The sequence below is a fragment of the Mustelus asterias genome, chromosome 18 (genome assembly GCF_964213995.1).
Source record: "Mustelus asterias chromosome 18, sMusAst1.hap1.1, whole genome shotgun sequence".
Lineage (NCBI taxonomy): Eukaryota > Metazoa > Chordata > Chondrichthyes > Carcharhiniformes > Triakidae > Mustelus > Mustelus asterias.
Genome location: NC_135818.1, coordinates 66919047 through 66924508, shown reverse-complemented (window position 1 = coordinate 66924508; position 5462 = coordinate 66919047). Strand labels below are relative to the sequence as shown.

At 47.3% G+C, this 5462-nt stretch overlaps 1 non-coding gene across 1 annotated transcript; it reads left to right on the top strand.

Annotated features, from left to right (window-relative positions):
• The first annotated feature begins 2792 nt into the window (after nt 1-2792).
• On the top strand, nt 2793-2899 carry LOC144507385 (U6 spliceosomal RNA). Its single transcript, XR_013500083.1, has one exon. It is a non-coding gene; the product is annotated as a U6 spliceosomal RNA (small nuclear RNA).
• The last annotated feature ends 2563 nt before the right edge of the window (nt 2900-5462 follow it).

Below are 5462 nucleotides of genomic sequence, written 5' to 3'. Positions count from 1 at the left end.
CCACTGTGCCACTATGCCCCATTACCACCTTATCCACCTGTCCTCCCGTTTATTGAATATTCCCTTGCTTTGTTTGCTCTCCCAAAAGAATTACCTCAAACTTCTCTGGACTGAATTTCATTTGCCACTTTTCCACCCACGCAATCAAAGCATTGATATCATTCTGGAGTTGGCAGCTAACCTGTTCGCCATCAATTGCATGGCCAATTTTCATGTCATCTTCAAAATTTTCAAACATGCTGCCCACATTTAAATCCATATCATTCATGTCTACAACAAATAGCAAGGACGCCAACACTAAGTCCAGTGGAGCATCACTGGAAACAGCTTTCCATTCACAAAAACATCCACCGACCACTTTGTTTCCTGTCATTGAGCCAATATTGGATCCAACTTGCCGCATCCTGCTGCATCCCATATGTTTTTACTTTTCTGACCAGTCTGCCATGTGGGGCCTTGTCAATGCCTTACTAAAATCCAAGTGAACAACATCCAGTGCACTACCCTCATCAATCCTCCTTGTTACTCCCGGGGAAGCAACATTGAGGGTCTGGACTCATGTCTAGGTGGCCAAACACTGTTTCCCCATCAGATCCTGTTTCCTTGACACCCAAATGGCCAAGGTTCCAGAGGAGGGCAAAGAAAATGCTTCAAAGATACTCCGAACGTCTGCTTAAAGTACGGCAGATTGACCTTAGTGACTGGAAGGGACATCCTACCAATCGTTCAATATGGTGCCAACTTGTCCATTGAGCTGCAGGACACTTTGAGTCACATTGTCTTAATGATGAGGCAGAATAGAAGCTGAGAAGGAAAGAAAAGGAAGCAAATCCTGCACTCCAGATCCCAGTACCTCATGCGATGTCTTCGCCCATGTGCCCAAAAATAGATGGGTCAAGAACCGGCCTGTTCCGTCACATGACGAGACCCATGACAGAAACCTGGCACCCCTGAGTCGATGCCACCCTCAAATCGAGGGCCAGCCGATGGTGACAAACGGTGCCATGGAATGTAAGGCATTTGTCTTTGATTCTTCAATACTCTCTTGTCATTGCCTCATCACCTTCTGACGGGGATTTAAGCAGCATCTGGTGCATATTCTTCCCAGTGAAGCATCAGCCAGGGACTCAGTGCCGTCCGGGATGGAGGAGTAAAGTCAAGGAGAAGGACTGAAACCAAAATGCTGCCTTTCCCTGGAGTAACTCACTTACTGCCTGGCACTGCAGTGAAAAATCCCCGGCCCTCCTTGAGAAAAAGAAGTGTTGGCATTGCAGGTCTTCAAGTTTGCAAGTTGCCGTTTGAACAACATTCACCTCAGTTAACCTCTCTCTCAGGACACAGACCTGGTAACAGTTTAGTGGCATTGGTGCCAGCACACCCAAAGCTTTCTCCACTAGGTCAGTGGGTAAACACATACACGGCAACCGAGAAAATTGGCAAGAACTAAATGGCAGCCGACTCCACCCCACTTCTGAAAAGAACCTGGCAGACATGAAAACAGGCATTATGACACAAAACCTGCCTCGCACATTGACACAGTCTGAAACTGCTGTGGGACTGCGCTTGCCACAGCTTAAGCCATAGGGCATCCAGCATTTTAGAACAAAGAACAAAGTAACAGGAACAGGCCCTTCGGCCCTCCAAGCCTGCACCGACCATGCTGCCCAACTGAACTAAAGCCCCCTACTCTTCCGGGGACCATATCCCTCTATTCCCATCCTATTTATGTATTTGTCAAAATGCCCCTTAAAAGTCACTAACGTATCTGCTTCCACTACCTCCCCCGGCAGCAAATTCTAGGCACCCATCATCCTCCGTGTAAAAAAACTTGCCTTGTACATCCCCTTTAAACCTTGCTCCTTGCACCTTCAGCCTAGGCCCCCTAGTAATTGACTCTTCCACCCTGGGAAAAAGCTTATATTAGAGCAGAGTGCAGTCTAGGGCAGTGTTGGGTTTGCAAGTTACTTTCAGGAGGTGCAGATGTTGGACACATAAGATTTATTTTCCGAGAGAACCTGGAACCATCCCCAGAAGATATCAAGGTTGACTGGAATTCTCCCTTAAGAAGCCAAAATTAATGCACAATATTGGATAGGCACATGGAGTACTTCGGGATGACAGGGAGGAAATAGCTTGATCTGGGCATCAGACAAAGCTCGGCACAACATCGTGGGCCGAAGGGCCTGTTCTGTGCTGTACTGTTCTATGTTCTAATACTATAATTATGAAAATAAAAGCAACGCTTATGTACTTTGATGCAATTTACTGGATTGTGTTAACCTGATGCTCAGATGTTTGATAATTTGTGATCTGAAATATTAAAAGCAAACACCCACGATAATCCCAAGCAACAGTACACAAAGCAATGTCGAAATATGTCTCTGTTCCTGACCCCGGCAGCAGCCAGGATGCAGAGAGAGGATTACAGGAATTGACAGCGTGCTGATTTAATTATTTGAAATAAGCATCTTTTATTTCTAAGTAGCTTCAGGAAGGAAAAGGGTGAGCCAATATCACAGAGACTGAAATGTAGAGTCCTGATGAATGGTCACACCCGACCCTTAATCCGTTTCCCTCTCTTTTGGATGGAGATCAATTTGTCGTATCCTTCAAACATTTTCTATGAAGTTTGAAATCACTCTTGGCAATCCTAGCAGATCTATTCTTACACACACTCGAGCAACATTCCTTTGTCTGCTATTTTAAGAGGAATGGTTAACGAGTTTAAAAACCAATGGTTTAAATGGACTAAAACACTCGACTAAAATAGAGGAGAAATAAGAAATGGAGGAGTGCTCGCTTCGGCAGCACATATTCAAGAATTGGAACGATACAGAAAAGATTAACATGGCCCCTACGCAAGGATGACACACAAATTTGTGAAGCGTTCCATATTTTTTGGGGTGGCACGGTGGTTAGCACTGCTGCCTCACAGCTCCAGGGACCCGGGTTCAATTCCGGCCTCGGGTCTGTGCGCAGTTTGCACATTCTCCCCGTGTCTGTGTGGGTTTCCTCCGGGTGCTCCGGTTTCCTCCCACAGTCCAAAGATATGCGGGTTAGGTTAATTGGCCATGCTGAATTGCCCCTTAGTGTCAGGGGGATTAGCAGGGTAAATACATGGGGTTATGGGAATAGGGCCTGGGTGGTATTGTGGTCGGTGCAGTCTCGATAGGCTGAATGCCCTCCTTCTGCACTGTAGGGATTCTATGAGTTTGTTAAGAGTGCTTTTAATGTTCTTTCAAGGGATGTGAGTAACACTGGCTGGGCCAGCATTTGCTGCTCAATCCTATTCTCCCTTGAGAAGGTGGTGGTGAACGGCCTTCATGAACTCCTGCAGTCCATGGGGTGTGGGTACACCCACCCACAGTGCTGTTCAGAAGAGGCAAGCTATTACCACCAACAGTCACTTCTTGCAATTGCAAAGCAATTGTACTTTTCACTCTTGTGAAAATGTTTATTTTCTTTCAATGGAAATATAAATCAATGTATGTTCATCCACCTTACAAGCTTGAACATTGGAGGAAGTGACAGCATAAGAGGGGCTGACACATCATCACCCAGTCTGAAAGTGACTTCATTTCAGGCCCCAGTAATCCAGTTTGGTTCCATGGCAACCCTACACTTTCCCTAAAAAGAACGCATTCAAAAAATGGGTTGCAAAGTTCATCTCTGTATTGCCACTATGGAAAGGGAAGGTCATTAAAATGGGAAACATGGTGCTTCCGGATGTTTCCATTACAGTCCCTATGACATCACCTGCCAGGATGTGCACTAATGTCCATGCACTGGAAGCTTTGACTGTGGGTAGATCTTTGGGCGGCACGGTGACACAATGGTTAGCACCGCTGCCTCACAGCACCAGGGATCCGGGTTCGATTCCCGTCTTGGATCACTGTCTATGTGAAGTTTGCATGTTCTCCCCGTGTCTGCGTGTGTTTCCTCCGGGTGCTCCAGTTTCCTCTCACAGTGCAAAGATGTGCGGGTTAGGTTGATTGGCCATGCTAAATTGTCCCTTAGTGTCAAGGGGACTAGCTAAGGTAAATGCATGGGGCTATGGGATAGGGCCTGGGTGGGATTATGGTCGGTGCAGACTCGATGAGCTGAATGGCCTGCTTCCGCACTGTATGATTCCATGATCTTGACGTCGAACAGTCTCTCAGGCTACACATTCTGTAATTTGGACCATGTAGGCCCAAAGAATGCCCCGTGTTAACCATCCCCCTCTGAACTTAGATGAGGGACACCCGCTCCCCACAACTTTTATTTAAAGGGTTAATTATTCAACTTACAGGGGAGGTTGCTTCTGCAAAGTTTGTGGAAGCACCGTGATGTGTTTTAGATATGTTGCTGGTTTGAAAAGATGAGACCTCTTTGGCCAGTCTTTTGGTCACCTGCCCTAATATCTCCTTAAGTAACTCAGTGTTCTAGTTTATTGTCGCAGGCTGGAAGGGAGAGCAGAGAGGATTAGTGCCCTGTACACAGACCGGCACCAACAACCAAAAATGGGGCTGGAAGGGGACAGGGAACTGGAGCTGTAGCTGCAGAGTGGGGAGGCTCTATGCAGTGTGAGCAGCAGGAGAAGGGCTTGCCTCAGCAGAATTTCCTGGGAGCACTTCCTCCAACTCAGCCTGGAGCAACAGGTGAGATCCCTGAGATTCACCAAGGGGGTAATCACTCAACTGTGCCACCTCCTTCAACAGGACTTGCAGCCCCACAGCAGAGCAAGGACGGTGCTGCCAGTGGTTGTCAAAGTAGTTCTCACGCTCAACTTTGAGATAACTGGATCATTCTGGGCGTGAGCAGGCGACATTGTAAAAACCTTCCAGTTTGCTGTTCATTGCAGCCTTCCTCAACCCCCGCATAAACCTCCAAGATAACAACACGCCTCCAATTCAGGACCCTTGAACACCCCCAATTTGAATCGCTTCACCTTTGGTGGTCATACCTTTAGCTGCCCAGGCCCAAAGCTCTGGAATTCCCTTCCCAAACCTCACCTCTCTTCTTTCAGATGCTCCTTGGAACCACTTTGATCTGTCCTAATATCCCCTCAGTGACATGAAATTATATTTGGGGCGGCACGGTGGCACAGTGGTTAGCATGCTGCCTCACAGCGCAAGGGACCCCGGTTCAATCCCAGCCTCTGTTTGCGTGGAGTTTGTACATTCTCCCCGTGTCTGCGTAGGTTTCCTCCGGGTGCTCTGGTTTCCTCCCACACCCCAAAGATGTGCGGGTTAGGTTGATTGGCCATGCTAAATGCCCCTAGAGTCAGGGGGATAAGCAGGGTAAATGTGTGTGGTTGTGAGAGTAGGGCCTGGGTGAGATTCTAGTCGGTACAGATTCGATGGGCCGAATGGCCTCCTTCTGCACTCGAGGGATTCTATGAATATTTTGTTCTATAATGTCGCCACAAAGAACCTTGGGGCATTTATATCAGGCCTTTAATAAAATAAAATGCAAGTTCT